This window comes from Rattus norvegicus, chromosome 10, assembly GCF_036323735.1.
Source record: "Rattus norvegicus strain BN/NHsdMcwi chromosome 10, GRCr8, whole genome shotgun sequence".
Classification (NCBI taxonomy): Eukaryota; Metazoa; Chordata; class Mammalia; order Rodentia; family Muridae; genus Rattus; species Rattus norvegicus.
In genome coordinates, this window is record NC_086028.1 from 81,281,295 (window position 1) to 81,298,072 (window position 16,778).

General features: G+C 47.7%; 1 long non-coding RNA gene and 1 other non-coding gene across 2 annotated transcripts; one reads left to right on the forward strand and one right to left on the reverse strand.

Annotated features, from left to right (window-relative positions):
* The first annotated feature begins 12,083 nt into the window (after positions 1-12,083).
* On the forward strand, positions 12,084-14,944 carry LOC134480858 (uncharacterized). Its single transcript, XR_010055752.1, has 2 exons — positions 12,084-13,045; positions 13,927-14,944. It is a non-coding gene; the product is annotated as an uncharacterized LOC134480858 (long non-coding RNA).
* Positions 13,134-13,205, reverse strand: Trnaq-uug1 (transfer RNA glutamine (anticodon UUG) 1). Its single transcript has one exon. It is a non-coding gene; the product is annotated as a tRNA-Gln (tRNA).
* Positions 14,945-16,778: the final 1,834 nt, after the last annotated feature.

Genomic DNA, 16,778 nt, shown 5'->3' on the forward strand with positions numbered 1-16,778 from the left:
GTGTGTGTGTGTGTGTGTGTGTGTGTGTGTGTGTGTGTGGTTTGAGCTAGAGGCTGGGATGAGGGCTGTCCGTCTCATGCCCTATCCTGATAGCCTCTTCCTAGATCACAGTGTAGGGGGGAGAAGCTCAGTTAGCAGTGTGCTTGCCTGGCATGCAGGAGGCCCAGGGTTCCATTCCTAGCACCGCATGAAGGTGGGAATAGTGGCTCTTGCCTAAAGTGCCAGCCCTGGAGAGTTAGAAACAGGAAGCTCAGAAATACACAGGAAGTTGGATACCAACCCCGGCTATGTAAGACCCTGTTTCAATGAAACAAAACAAAATAAGAAGAAAAGCAGAAGAACGCCTTAGCCAGGACAATCTGAAGACAAGAGGGAAGGAAGGAGGCGGGGGAGGGGTAGGGGGGAGAGAAGGAGAGAGAAGGAGGAGGAGGAGGAGGAAGAGGAGGAGGAGGAGAAGAAGAAGAAGGAGAAGAAGAAGAAGAAGAAGAAGAAGAAGAAGAAGAAGAAGAAGAAGAAGAAGAAGAAGAAGAAGAAGAAGAAGAAGAAGAAGAAGAAGATGGTCTGTAGGGTTAGAATTTAATTGTTTACAATTTATGCAATGTATTGAGTGTGTGTTATGCATAGGGCAGTATAGCCAGAAGCATGAGAAAGACTAACTGGTTCTTATTTTCTTGGAATTTGGTAGAGAAAAACCTAAAAAAAGAAAAATCTGCAGTGAAGTCAATAGAGGTCACAGTCTAGAAAGTCAAGGGTGGTGGAGAGGCGCACAACACCTTTAGGGCAATGAACAAGGTCAAGGTGAACACCAGCATAAGGGCACGGTGTGAGGAGGGTGATGCACAGAGGGAGAGCCAGGGAAAGTCTTGAAGGATCTTTCTGTGACCAAATTATGAGTTTTCTTCATGAGGGGCTGGAGAGAGAGCTCAGTGGTTACGAGCGAGTGCTGCACTCGCGGAGGACCCACTTTGTGTCCCAGCACCTACACTGGGAAGCTCACAACCACTTGTAACCCCAGGCTCAGGGGATGTGACATACCTGGGCTCTAAGAGTGTACACGCACTAATGCTCACGCACACACACGCACATACACAATAAAAATAATGCCATTGGAAACAAATAAGAAAAATATAGGGGTTGGGGATTTAGCTCAGTGGTAGAGCGCTTGCCTAGCAAGCGGAAGGCCCTGGGTTCGGTCCCCAGCTCTGAAAAAAAGAAAAAAGAAAAAGAAAAAAAAAAGAAAAATATAAATTACAAGTTGTAAAGAATTGTTTTATGATGTGGGTGTAATAGAACATGCCTTCGATGCCTAGACTCGGGAGACAGAGGGAAGAAGATGACAAACTCAAGCCCAGCCTGGGCTACACGGTGTGTTCCAGGCTAGCCCGGTCTACTCAGGGAAACCCTGTCTAAAAAGAGAGGAACTTTCTTCTTTACCGTAAGGGCAAACGGAAACAGAGAAAGCAGCTAAGGGACCCGGCTCAGTTAGGTCTTGAGTTCATAGTTAATAGATGAGTCAGGTCCTGCTCAACACTGGGGATATAACCACAGACACAGCTCTGAGGCTTTGTCAGCCAGGGGTGACTGTTTGAAAGAAGCGTAGACAAACGTCCATGGTACAGAGTGCTCCCTGAAATATCAGAGAGGTCAGTGGGATGTCAGGGACTCCTAGGAAGGCTACCTGATAGAGCAGAAAGGGCACACTGCGTCCCTGGAGAGAGGATAGACAAGGTCTCCAGAGAGATATAATTCCTAGGAGAACTGAGTGCAAATGGCTTATGTTGTGAATAGCTGGGAGAGGACACTCCTGGGTGAAAAGACATTGCGAACAGAGGCACAGAAAGGAGAGGAAGAAGAACCATGGTTTGCTGTCTGACGTGATGGAAGGTGTCTTAGGGTTTTATTGCTGCTAACAGACACCATGACCAAGGCAAGTCTTATAAAGGACAGTATTTCATCGGGGCTGACTTAAAGGTTCAGAGGTTCAGTCCATGATCATCAAGGCAGGAACATGGCAGCATCCAGGCAGGCATGGTGCAGGCAGAGCTAAGAGTTCTATATCTTCATCTGAAGGCTACTAGAAGAAGACTCACTTCCAGGCAGCTAGGACAAGGGTATTAAAAGTCCACACCCAAAGTGACACACCTACTCCAACATGGCCACATCTCCTAATAGTGCCATTCCCTGGGCGGAGCCTATGCAAAACCATCACAGCACACAATCCGAGCATTGGGGAAATTGAGTTTTGAGACCAGCTCAGGATACCTAGTGAGACTCTATCTCAAAAAAAAATATATATATATATCGTCTTAGTCACTGTTCTCTTGCTGTGAAAAGACACCAGGGCCAAGGAAGCGCTTATTTTAAAAAAGCGTTTAGTTGGGGGTTTACTTATGTTTCAGAGGTTAATCCATGGTGGGGGTGTAGCTGCATACCTGGTGCTTGAGCAGTAGCTGACAATGATCCACAGGCAGCAGGCAGAGAGCGCCTGGGTCTGCTGTGGGCTTTTGAAACCTCAAAGACCACCCCCAGTGGCACACTTCCTCCAACAAGGCCACACCTCTTAATCCTTCTAATCCTTTCAAATAGTTCTACTCTCTGGTCATTAAGCATTCAAATGTATGAGCCTATATAGCTATTCTCATTCAAACTTTTTTGTTATTGCTATTTGGCTTTTTTTTTTTTTGAGACAGGGTTTCACTAGGTAGCTCTAGAGGGCCTAGAACTTGCTATTTAGACCCCTGAGAGCTAGGTCTAAAGATGTGTGCATCCCTGTGCCCAGCTTGAATTGTATCTTAATGTTTTTGCCTTCTGAGATTTGTTTTATGTAAATGAGCATTTTGCATGCTTGTATGTATGTGTGCCCCATGAATGCCTATTTCCCTCAGAGGTCAGAAGAGGGAATCAGATTCCCTGGAACTGGAGTTACAGACAGTTGTGAGCCACTGTGTTGGTACTGGGAACCAAACAGAGTCCTCCGGAAGAGCAGCCAATGCTTTTTTCTGCTGCACCGTCTCTCCAACCCCAAGAACTGTATTTTAAATGGAACAGAAGTCAGGTTGGAACTGAATGTCCAGAAGAAGTCCTAGGTCCTTGGGATGCTCCTACGGGTGGATTGGATGGTCAGAGGGTCTTGCTTGTTGGGTTACCCAGCTTTATCTGCTGGGAATGACTTACCGATGTTCCTGGGTTTGTTTGTTTTGTTCTGTTTGCTTACTAGCTTGCTTATTTGTAATAGAATCTCATGCAGTACCCCAGGCTGACCTTGAACTCACAGCAGCACTTCTGCCTCCAGCTCCCCAGCACTGAATGATAGGTATGAATCACACCACACCTAGTGGGAATTTGTTCTTGACAAGACTGCAAATGGAAAGAGAAGGCTGGAGAGGAAGCTAAGAAGTGATGGTTCCTGGGCGGAGAGGCAAGACAAACAGCAAAGTAGTATGGCCAGGATGGCTTGAAGAGTTTCCTTGGGAAGTAAAGTTTACTGATCTTGACATCTGATTGGTGGGGAGGAGAGCATGTATTCACGAATGACAGCTGTATTAGTCAGAGTGGGCTAAAGGAACTGCACTGATAGACTGCGTACAAAGGGGATTTGCTAGCTGGCTTATAGGATAAGGGTTGGGTATTCCTGGAGTGTCCGTCTGTATGTCAGAGAGGCTGATAACACGGCAGCTATTCCGTCCTCAAAGCTGGATGCCTCATTGTAGGAAGACTTGGAAGCTCCCTGGAGAGCAGCCAGTTTTCAGTTAGTCCACATAGGAAGGCTGGAGAAGCTGGAGCCCAGTACCTGCAGTGGGTGACACTGTCAGAAGGGAGGCAACTATCGCTGCTTTGTCCTTAGATATCTTTATGGCTCCGCCACCATTTAGAAGGTGTTAATGGCTAATCATCTCCCTGTAGTTAATCCTTTATGGAAACTGCCAGAAACACTTAAAGTTGTGCCTCAGAAGCGATTCTAAATCCCGCCAAGCTAAAAGTCAAGAACAAACAACAGCAACCTTTACTCCCAGTACTGGGGAGTCAGAGACAGGCAGACCTCTGTGAGTTCAAGGCCAGCCTGATCTATAAGTGAGTTTTAGAACAGCCAGTATTCACGATGTAGACCCGTGCTGGTCTTGAACTCAGAGATCTACTCTGCTTCCTCAGTGTTGGGACTAAAGGGATGTGCCACCATGCCTAGCAATGATTCTTGTGAGTACACTGCACCAGAAGAGGGCATCAAATGCCCATTACAGATGGTTGTGAGCCACCATGTGGTTGCTGGGGATTGAACCCAGGACTTCAGGAAGAGCAGTCAGTGCTCTCACCCACTGAGCCATCTCTCCAGCCCCTGGCATCCTTGAGAGCTAGGATTTCTGTCCCGTATAGTATCCCAATCAAGCAACTCTTCCCTTCTTGGCTAGGGCCCGCAGTCAGAGAAGCCTTTTCTTTAGCTCACCTTCACTCTCTGTTGTGTGCCTCATGCTCTCTGAAAGTGAGCTTTCCTAGCTGCTCAGAGGCACAATAAAAGTCACAAGATCCTCAGAGCTTCGAGCTCAGTCATTGGTCCAACATTCTTTTCTCTCTGGGGTATCTGTTTGTGTGTTTTGCTGAGATAGTCTCACTAGGTAGCTGTCTTAGTCAGGGTTTCTATTCCTGCACAAAACATTATGACCCAAGAAGCAAGTTGGGGAGGAAAGGGTTTATTCAGCTTACACTTCCACATTGCTGTTCATCACCAAAGGAAGTCAGGACTGGAACTCAAGCAGGCCAGGAAGTAGGAACTGATGCAGAGGCCTTGGAGGGATGGTATTTGCTGGCTTGCTTCCCCTGCTTGCTCAGCTTGCTTTCTTATAGAACCCAGGACTACCAGTCCAGGAATGGCACCACCCACAATAGGCCCTCCCCTCCTTGATCACTAACTGAGAAAATGCCTTACAGCTGGATCTTATGGAGGCATTTCCTCAAGGAAGGCTCCTTCCTCTATGATGATCCTAGCTTGTGTGAAGTTGACACACAAAACCAGCCAGTACAGAAGCTAAGGGTATGCTTAAATACCAGATCCTCCTGCCCCAGCTTCTTAAATGTGGAATTGACTAAAGTGTACACACTATACAAGTGTACACACAACTTCTGTTTCCCTAGTACCATAAACAATGCCAGCTATCTGAGCATAGAGCGAATGGGGGATGGTGAGATGGCTTATCAGTAAAGTGTTGTCCTTGCAAGTGCAAAGCCAAGTCTTTAAAAAGGCAGTGGCCTGTGGCAGCACGGTGGTACACGCCTTTGATTCCAGCACTCAGGAGGCAGAAGCAGGCAGATCTCTGTAAGTTGGGGGCCTGCATATGGAGTTCCAGGACAAAGACAGACAAAGGAAGGCAGGAAGCTGGGCACAGTAGCGAACATTTGTAATTCCAGTGCTGGGGAAGCAGAGATATATGGAATGCTGGGGCTTCCTGCACAGCCTGGCTGACTTGCCAATTGATGAATTCTAAACCAGTGTCTGAGAAACCGAGTCTCAGAAAGGAAAGGAAAAAAAGCATGTGACCAGCATTTGAAGAAAGACTGAAAGACGTATTACCCTCTGGCTTACACATGCATGTGCAAGCACTGGCGTGCACACCTCCCATACACACATTCATAGGTGCACTTGCACACACTCAATGCACACAGGCACACACACAAAGAGAAGGTGCATGATCGTTCTGAGAGTGGGTCCCTGGTAGCATCCAAGCCACCCTTTCTGTCCTGATTTCATGGATCTCTGAGGGTTTGAGCCCTGAGAGGTGGGTGCCATTGGTTCCTCAGAGCACACCAGGCAGTTCTTCCAATGGCACCTAGCCTGGGCACAGTGGTGTCACCCAGCAAAGCTGGGACACTCACTGGGTCTGTCCCAAGTCAGCCCACCATGCTACAAATGCCACTGCTTGCAGATTCTGATCACTCGATGGGGCCATCAAATCCTACTACCATTATTTATTTGTTTATTTATTTGTTTGTTTTGTTTTATTTAGTTTTTGTTGTAGTTTTGTCTTGTTTCTACGACATTCTCACAGCAGTTCCTTCCCCTCCACTCCTTCCAGACCCCACCCTGCTCAGTGGTCTTATTTTGAAATATTTTTAGATTTACAGCAAAATTTGCAGAATTGCAAACTAACAGAATTCCCCTCTGCCCTTTCCCAAGCTGCCTAGTGGTGACCTCTTGTACGACCATGACATTTATTAAAATAAAGAAGTTAAGAAACAGGCGTGATAGTACACGCCTGTAATCCTGGCACGTGGGGGAAAGAGGCAGAAGTCAGCAAGTTCTACATTGTGAGTGTCAGGCCGGCCCGGGGCTACACAGTGAGACACTGCCTCAAAAGAGCAATGGGGGGGGGGTGCTGGGGAAACACCTCACTGCTGCCAAGCTTGGCAACCTGACTTGGATCTCCACAAGGTACAAGAAGGGAATCTACCCTTGAGAGTTTTGCTCTGACATCACAGAGAGGCCCTGAGATATTGACATGGACACAGGAGTGGATGAATGCATACCAAGAAAATGAACAAACAAAACCAAGAAACTAACATCAGTACAATGCTATTCATTAAACTCAAGGCTTTGGATTTCTCTGGGTTTTTCACTAATGTAATTTCTCTGCTCCAGGATTCATCTCAAGTATCTTGCGACTCATTTTATTTTATTTTATTTTATTTTATTTTATTTTTTTTTTTGGTTCTTTTTTTCGGAGCTGGGGACCGAACCCAGGGCCTCGTGCTTCCTAGGTAAGCGCTCTACCACTGAGCTAAATCCCCAGCCCCTTATTTTTTTACTGGGGAGAGTTTTTTTGGTTAAAGACAACATAGTCTAAGACATTCATGGCTAGAAGACACTCCATGGTCCACAGATGTTGGAGACTACAACACTAACTCCTAAATCACTATTTCAGTAGGGTAACCCACAGTTCCCTTTGTGACCTGCCTCTAGAAAACTGAGTACTGTTTGCAGTCTCTGGATTCACCCCCCGAAGGGTCTAGCCTCAGCATCTTCCTGGATCTCTTTCTCTTCAGCTCCTTAGTTATGCCTTTGGCCACCTGACCAGAACCTTTAAAACTTCCCAGGAAGTGGAAATGGCTTTCAGGGCCGCCCTGAGAGCAGCAGTTTCCAGAAAAAGGGGAAGCAGTGTAACTCAGCCAGCCTCCCAGATGTGGTTAGGAGAAGGAGCGGAGTGGAGTAGAGGAATAGGGTAAAAGACAGACAGAGGAAAGTACCCAGGATGCTTCCTTCAACTTTATCATGGTCCTTGGATGATGAGTGAACGGTGATGTCACAGGTACAGACATCCTCCATCTCTCTCCTTACCCCCAACCCCATCCCCACCCTCCATGCACCCCAACCCATCCCACCCTCCAACTCACCCAACCCATTCAAACCATCCCTCCATCCATACACCCCCATCTCTCCCACACGCACTTTCCCAGAGATTCCCTTACATTCTTCCTCTGTGCCCTACTCCAAATCACTGGCAAATGGTAGCTGATCTTCCAAGAGTGACGGAGATTACTCGAAAGATTGCTCGAGAAGGCTGTGCATGTTTGAGAGAAAAAGGCCAGAAATAGAGCTTGGAGGAACCCCAGCAATTCAGGGCAGCCTGAGGAGGAAGGGCAGTGAAGGGGACTGAGAGCCCTTGGGTCAGAGAAGCAGAGACTGCCCAACAGAGGCCAGGCGATTGTCATTCAGGAGGCTCCTCAGCTGGGGAGGGGCCGTGCTCTTCAGTTTCTCCAAGTCCTGTTCAGGTAATATTGGGCTAAGTTATTTTCAGGTTTCAAATGCTTGTTTTCTTTTTGAGAGGGGGCCTAATGAGAAAGGCTGAGCTTCTAACACGCTAGGCAGCGGAGAACGGCCTTGGGTTTGATCATGTTGGCCCTCGTCGCTCAACTCCTCAGGTGTTGGGACTACAGGCTTATACCTGCTGTGGGGTGCACTAATTCCTAGCTACACTAATTCTCCATAACTGTAAAGCTCTCAAACACTCATCTCTAAAGGCCTTATTCTCTCCCTCTGCCCCAGCCTTAGTTAAAGGCCCCACAGCTTCCTGGGGAGTTTCCTCCTGCCCAGGGCTTTCTCTGTCTCCAGTTCATTCTCTCTCTAGGAGTTTGTCCTCACTTAAGCCTGTCTTGTTTATTTTGGCTTTTTGTTGTTTGTTTGTTTGTTTGCTTTTATTTTTGTTTTTGTTTTGTTTCTAGACAGGGTTTCTCTGTGTAGCCCTGACTGTCATGGAACTCAGAGGAACTCTAGAGTCCTTCCAAGTACTGGAATTAAAGGCATGGGCTGCCATGTCCATCTCCTTTTGGCTTTGAGACAGGTTTTTAGTACTTATCCCAGGTTGGCCTGCAACTTCTTATACAGTCTAACTGGTCTCTATGTCCTCACCTCAGCTTTCCAGGGGTCAGGATTAGGGGTTCGATTTTAATATTTTCATCAATATTTCATCAGCAAATAAAAGTGGTTGCTGCACGGGCCTGATACCCCAAGTTCCAGCCCGAGAATGCACAGTAGGAGAGAACGGACTCCTGAAAGTTGTCCTCTGACCTCTTTCTTACGAGGACCCCTTCCATGCACATGCACGCCGACAAGCATGTGCACACATTATCCCCCCACAAAATAACAACTATGAGTGTTTTTGCTTATTATATGCACTAGGTACACGGCCAGTGCCTGAGGAAGTCAGAAGAGGGCGTTGGATTCTCCGGAACTAAAGTTACAGATGGTTGTGACCTGTTATGTGGGTGCTGGGAATCGAACCTGGTTCCTCTGCCAGAGCAGCAAGCTCTCTTAACCACTGAGCTCTCTCTCCAGTTCCAATTTCTTTTTAAGGATTTCAGGCTCCTGGAGGGCAGAGGTCAAGGCTTGCTTTATCTCATTGACCCTAAGATTGCTAGGCAGTGGGTGTGAAAGGAGTCTGTGCTCGGCAATTCCCAGGCTACTGTGTGATAAGTGGTACTCAAGCATTATCTTACCTGCACGTGGAAATCAAGAGAAGGAACAGACAGCCTCAGGAAGTAGGAGCCAAACGCAACTTTGCTTGTGTCAGCGTGCTGCCCTCTGCTGGTGACTTAGACTGGGACAACATATTACGGAAGGTATTCTCTAGTACATGCCAGAAAATTGTCATTGTCCCTTCTTGGGAAGAAAACCATGAGAAGGGACTTCTCAGACTGTTGTGAGAAAAGAGAGGTTTCCCCTAAAGCTTCAGGGGACAGGAAGAGGGGACGATAAGACTAGAGAACCTGGAGCTGGATGAAGAACAGAGAGATAATGCTAGTAAATAAGTTTGGCTTTTGGAGACAGGGTTTCTCTGTGTAACCAACCCTGGATGTCCTGGAACTCATCTATAGTTCAGGCTAGCCTTGAACTCAGAGATCCTCCTGCCGTTGGCTCCCAAGGGCTGGGATAAAAAGGGTGCACCATCAACAGCACCCACACACCAGGAGGTCAGAAGAAGACATCGCATTCTCCAGGAACTGAAGTTACAGATGGTTGTGAACCAGAGGGTGCTGGGAATCGAACCCAGACACTCTGCAAGGGGAACGGGAGGTCTTACGCTCTTAACTACTGAACCATGTTTCCAGCCCAGATCATGTTTCTTAAACTTATATTTCAGGTGTGTGTGTGTGTGTGTGTGTGTGTAGCAAAGTATTTCTTTTTAAATTTTTATTTATTTATTATATGAGTACACTGTAGCTGTCACCAGAAGAGGGCATCAGATCTCATTACAGATGGTTGTGAGCCACCATATGGTTGCTGGGATTTGAACTCAGGACCGTGGGAAGAGCAGTCGGTGCTCTTAACCACTGAGCTATCTCTCCAGCCCCTTACCAAAATATTTTATCTCACCATCTTAACCAATGAATAAACAAAACAAACCAACAAAAACAAAAGGGGGAAACTCCCAGAAAACTGATTTGAAAACATAGCAAAGCTCTGAGCTGGAAGTGGGGATTCCCTGATAACAGAAGCAGAGAAGGCCTAGCGTTGTGTGTGGTGCCCAGGCTCCTCCCAAGCGCAGACACCTCTGACAGCAAGGCAGACAGAACACTAGTAGGCACCAGGAGCTCTGTCTCTCGGGGCTATTCCATTGATGAACAGCAAAATCATCAGAGCCCTCTTCCTGATCGCCCCTTGAACTTACACCCATAAGTTCTCATCGCCAATGTCGCAACTTAGGAGCAACTTATCTAAGTGTATGAGTGCTTTGCCTGTGGTGTGTGTGTGTGTGTGTGTGTGTGTGTGTGTGTGTGTGTGTGCCTGAGAAGAGAGCATTGGGTCCCCTGGAACGGGAGTGAGAGACAGTTGTGAGTATCATGTAGGTCCCAGGAATCAAACCCAGATCCTCTGGAAGATCAGCCAGGGCTCTTAGTTTTTGAGCCTTGACAATTAGTATGATGCCTAAGCTGGTCTGAGACCTGTGGGGTCTCAGGCATTCACCCATAATCATCTTAAGTAATTTAAAAGCTCTATTTATCATTTATTCTATATGTATTAGTATTTTGCCTTATATCTGTGTACCACATGTATGCTAGATGCCCCCGAAGGCTGGAAGAAGACATCGGGTTGCCTGAAACTGGGGTTACAGAGTGTTGTAAGCTGCCATGTGGGTGCTGGGGATTGAACTCTAGTCTTCTGGAGGAAATGCTGTAAACCAGTGAGTCGTCTCTCTAACCTCTGGATAAGTAACTTTTGAGCAGTTAACAGTCCGTGGGGAATACATTACATATGCAGAACAATGTGGGTCAAAACAGGTTACATTCCCAGGCCCGGGAAACAACTCCTATCCTGCTTCCTCAGGCGTTTCACGTTTTTCTGTAAACATGTTTGAATGGAAAGAGAGAAGTTGCAGATTATCTGACCAGACACACGAGTTGTAAATGTATTGGCTGTCAGGGCTTAAATTGACTAAGTGCAGCTTGTCTGCCCCTTATCATTCTGAATTCGTGCCAGAAGTCCAGGAGGGGACCTGGCTGGATTGAGGACCCTGAAGCCAGGTGATCTGAATAAAGAAAGTCACTTGCTCGACTCCTGTGTCAAAATATGACTGGAAAATGCTACAGCCATCTCTGCTCTTCCTCACTTTGGGGTTCCAGCCTTTTAAAATGCTGTACAGTTTCTCTTAGGGATCGCAGTTCAGTTCTAGAGTGTGTTTGGCAGCCCTGATCAATCTGTAGTGGCCCAACTACAGTAAGATTTTGGCATCTGCTTAAATACTTACTAAGACGAATGGTCAAAGACATAGTCGGAAGGCTGGAGAGATGGCTCCGTGGTTAGGAGCACTGGCTGTTCTTCCATGAGGCCCTGAGTTCAATTCCCAACAACCAATGGGCTTACAAAGACACAGTCAAGAGTCTGTGCTGTTGTTCCTGACTGGCCTGTTTTTTGCTGCCTAATCAAATAAAGATCTTGCTCTGCTGGACTCTTGTGACTGCTTGGGTTGTTTTGGTTTTTCGGACCCCCCAACACCGGGTACTGGCATTATAGGGATGTCCCATGATGCTTAGCAGTTCCTGTGGGGTTTGTCCTATGTTAGTGCACGTGCCGGCAGGCAGTTTTCTTACAGCTTTTTAGAAGTTATTTAGATTTATTTGCAATGTATGCATTACACATGTATATCCCTAGTCTGTGGCTCTGAGCCCCTTGCAGTTTACTGAACAACACACCCAAACACGTTCCCTCTCCTACTGGTATCTTTGGATAAGAGCATGGAGTGGCACACCCAACGTTTGGGCGTTTTATTCAGGCTTTGTTTAAACTGAGGTGTAGGTATTCCCCTATGTCGTCAGCCAAAGCGCACTGCTCCTGTCACTTTCAGGTCAACAATTCTCATGAGATTTTCTGCTGTGCTTGGTGTAGTCAGGAATCCGATTTTATAATTTTTTTTCCCTGTAAATGCACAGCCCAACGTCAAATAGGTCCTTTCTCCTAACCCTGTTGTGTTACCTTTTATTATTAATTTTTTTGTGACACCTTTGTTATTATAAACTGTCCATAAAGGAGGGGCTGGTTCTTGCTCCCCTATTCTGTTCCATCGGTATGTATACCCATCCAGACATTATCTTAATTTCTTTAATGTGCAGTTAACAAGTAGCTTTATTCTCTGATAGCACAAGTGTGACTCCTCTCACGTCTTATGATGGCTCATTCAAACGGATCCATTCAGGTGTTTTAAAGAGTGCGTGGGTCGTGTCTGCAAGAGGCATGCTTAGAGAATTAATTGGAGAGTCGAGAGAGGCTCCTTTTTGTTTCCATGGTATCCTCCCAAGGGTGAGAGACCTATAGCCACCGTGCCAATCACTCTGTAGGGAGATCATAATGCGTCAGCAGGCTCGCTCGTCATTTATCCCACAGGGACAAACACGGCTCAAATCCCAGACATGAATCCAAAGAAGATTTAATACCCCCTGTACATATTTTCCACCCAGTGGTAGAGGTAAGCCTTTTCCCGCGGGTCCCAAGCACACGCGCTCAATGCTGCTGGAGGAACCCTCAGCGATTCTTGCCCTTCGCTCGGACAAACACCCCCACGGACGGCGAGAAACAGTACTGACCAACCGTCGGCTGACTCAGGGACTGTTTCTAATTGAAACACAACCTCGCTGCGTGAGCAACGCAGAACCAAGACCAAAACACAGGTTTCTGACCCCTAAACGCACAAGCCTCCGGGAACCACTGGCTTGTATCCAATCAGAGGTCCCCTGGCACCACTTGCCCGCCCCCTGGCCCTGTCCGGCCACTTCATTCGCGGCTCACAAAGCAATCCCGCCGCGCTTTCTTCACAACACCCAATCAGAGAATAGGAGGCGGGGACTCCCTGACGCGGCGAGAGCAGCGGTACTCAGACAGGCGAGCCTCGGGATCTTTCGGGTTCTTTCGCTTTCCCTCCAGGGTAAAGTTATGTTCAGTCTTCCATCAACACGTTTATTTTTCCTTCCGACGCGGCGCGCGTGCGCAGTGCCTCCCAGCCCAGGCTGTTCCTGAAATGTAAGCCTGTTGAGACTCAGGGAGGGAAGCTGATCGTCCATCCTACAGGTCAGTGCAATCCCAGCAAAGGCTCGGGTTGGTTACTACTTCCTACAGGCCCCAAAACAGAGATTCTAGGGCCAAAAAAGGTTCAGTGAGGTCCCACCGAGATTTGAACTCGGATCGCTGGATTCAAAGTCCAGAGTGCTAACCATTACACCATGGGACCTGCTGGCGGCTTTAGGCGCCCGGCAGCCTTCTCAAGCCACATGACGTCGGGCAACCTTTTCTAAGCTTCGCTACACTTGGCTTGGGCCCGTGACTGGTGTCCGCGATGGCGACAGACACGGAACCACGGAGATTCCCATGTCCTTACGAATTCCAAACGTTCCTGGACCCCAAGGTGTCACCTCTTCTGGTGCTCCTCCAGGGGTCCCGGCTCTTAACTCCAAGTCCCGGGGGCGGCGGGTTGTCGGGTCGGACCAAGTCCGGAGAAAGCTGGTCCCCGACTCCCGGTAGGAGGTTCGGCGCACGCAGCCTGGGCTTTCTACTTGTTTTCTGCATTTATGTTAGGAGGGCTATAGCGAGGACGCTTTGGCCCAGCGGGGAAGGACGCGGACTGGCACGTGGTGGCACAGCCGTTCAAACCCCGGACGAACCTGGGGTGCAAACGGGGATGCTGGAGAGTGCCCCCCACCTGGATGCTGCAGGCCCCCCGCCCCGCGCTATGCAAATTATATGTAGGGAGATTGGCGCTTCCAGTTCTGCACTTCCGCCCGCGCTTCTGAAGGCCGGATTACCGAAACTTCTAGCATTCCCATCCTTAGAAAAACCCAGTCAGAATTTTAAACGCACACGCACACGCACACGCACACGCGCACACACGGCAAACAAACAAACAACCTTCTGCGCTGTCTGGTGTTTCATTTTCTCTGAATGTGTTTCTGCAGGTCAGTCAACAATTTGACTCAGCAGTTTACCTTCGGGGCGTTATTCTACTGCAGATCCATTTGTGCCACGAGGCTGGACATCCATCTGTGTCACGGGGCTGCTTCAAGGAAGCTCTTGACCTTTTAACTATATATTGTTCATTATAATACAGTGAGAATTGGCCCCAAAATGATGGCTATTGTGGAAGTGCTCTCCAAGAGTTTAAGAAATAACCTGTGTGCAAGGCACAGAAGTTCTTTTGCTCAGAAATAAGCACTAAGGAAACCGGGAACGTTAAATACACAGGAATGTCTCTTCAGTGAGAGAGATGTGTAACTGTCTTCTGCCCAGAGGGCTGGGAGTGGATGTGGTTGGTAGCCTGTGACCTGAGACTGATAGGCTGAGACCTCACCAGTTCCTCCCCAGATCCTTTTCTGAGCATGGTTTTTCTCAGTCTGTAGAAACTATCTTGGTGGAAGATGTCACATATACAAACTCTTTACAAAGAGTTTCAGTGCAGTCATGCCTTAAGCTTTGCTGGGCACAGGCAATTGGTTAATTATCACCAGGAAAGTTTTCACCAAATAAACTACTTGGGGTCAGACTCACCAAGTTTGGACCAACTTTGGCTACTTAACTGTGTTGAACTGAACAACCTTCTTGGCTCCTCCAGAACGTTACTCTGCTGACCTTAGTGACCTCAGACACTTCCCCAACCCCAAACTTGTACCGAGACAAGACAAACCAGTCAACTCTGCTTCTTACTTCTTAGGCGTCAGATGCCATTCACAAGCAAACGGAGGAGCTACACACTAGTGCAATCTATTTGCTGTATGACATTGTATTAGTCAGGGTTCTATAGGGTAGCAACTTATAGAATGAATATATATATAACATTAATAGACTATTATATATAATATAAATATTTCTGTATATAAGTAATTGTATAAATATATATTAATATAGAATATATAATAAAGACCCAAGGTCTGGGCTCGAAGTGAATCTTCCTACTTAAGATTGTGCAAAAGTCCCTCACAGGTGTGTCCTTTATTTCCCAACTTTAATCTCAGATGTAGTCAAAGTGACATCCAAAACTAGCAGTCACGGGCGAGTCTCACTTTCTTGAGAAACCCAATGTTTTTGCAAGTCTGGGGGACACTAGACCGTGTCCAAGGTAGATGCACTTCTTCCCCAGGCTCCGTGTGTGTGTGTGTGTGTGTGTGTGTGTGTGTGTGTGTGTGTGTGTGTGTGTGCCAGATGTCTGCCTGACTATCTTTAGCTTGTCCAGACTGACACCCAGGAGCCAGGGAATTTAGAACGGGATCCAGTTCTGGTGGTGCGTCCAACACCATTGACCTCAGTGACATGTGAGCAACTGGTCTTGCTGCGTCCCTGGTTCCCTCAGTTCCTGGATTCTTGGCCACTTTCCCGAACTTGCTTTGCCCACCCCCTTCTAGTGTTATGAGCCATCCGCTATCCTGACAATTTCCTCTTCTGTATGATCCATGATGTCCTTTACCTGCGCATGCAGTCAAGAACGTGGTTAGTTCAAGTCCAAAAAGCCTCAGCTGGAGAGAGTTTGACAGTTTGTCTCTGAGTGAATGGATAAGAACTTTAATAGTGTGTGTGTGGGGGGGGGGGGTGTGCACACTCTTTAATCCCAGCACTCCAGGCAGGCAGGTGAGTTCGAGTCCAACCTGGTCTACAGAGTAAGTTTCGGGTCAGCCAGGGCTGGCCTACACAGGGAAACCCTGTCTCCAAAAAATAAGAAGAGAAAAATGGTTTGTAACTCTTGCAGAAGAAAGTAACATTGAGCTTCTTGATAGGTTATCTCCACAGATAAAATAAGCCAACTCAAGCCAAGTTCAAGTAGGCAGCAGGTTTCCTGGGGGTAGGGGTTGGCCTGGTTCACCAGGCCCAAGGAACGAGACCAGGGAAGTCACAATGCAGACGAGACAGAGGGGACGGGGAAGAGAAATGCAGAGGGGACTTGGGAGACAAGATATCCAGACAGAAACTGGATTATATAGTGAAGAGCCTCTGAGGGAGAAGCCCAACCTCTGCGATGGAAAGTTCAGGTAGGGACTGAGGGATGCTGGGAGAACCTGGAGACCGGGTCTGCTTTGGTATGTAAAATAAGCACCTTGGCCTCCGGTCCAAAGTCTGAATCCCAACACTTCTTTTAGGCCTTACCTTCCGTCAAGGCTGAACCTGAACAGTAGGCTTTTCTAGATCTCATTATTTTCTGCTTATTTCATTCTTACAAAGGCCCTGTGAGTTGGGCACGGTGGCACATGCCTTTAATTCCAGGACTTTACGGGCACAGGCGGCTCATCTCTTGAGTTGTAGGACAGCTGGGGCTACATAGAGACACCTACTCCCACCCTCCCAAAGGGTCCCATGACTGTACAGGACACATTGGCTCGTGCTCTCTCTCTCTCTCTCTCTCTCTCTCTCTCTCTCTCTCTCTCCCCCCCTCCCTCCCTCCCCATCCTCCCTTCCTCCCTCCTCCCTCCCCCCTCCCTCCCTCTCTCCCTTCTCTGCTCTCCAGGATTCACTATGTAGTTCCCCTGCCCTACAACTGGCCCGGTGTGGGTTCTCAAGAGGATTGTATCCCTTACAGCATATAGATGTGTGTTTATACAGGTGACAGTGACTGCCCTTATGTCCCCACTTCTCCCTGCTCAGGTTTGTCCTGGGCATTCCCCCACCTTCTTAATCTCACTGACTGGCACCCTCACTGAACCCTTCCTTGTGCTCCTTGGGTGACATTAAAGGATTGCTTCCCTGTCCTTGCTTACTACAGTATGAGTTAACAGGAAAAGGGGGTCATATTTTTTGGTGGGGGGTTAAACCTGCCCTCTCCCCT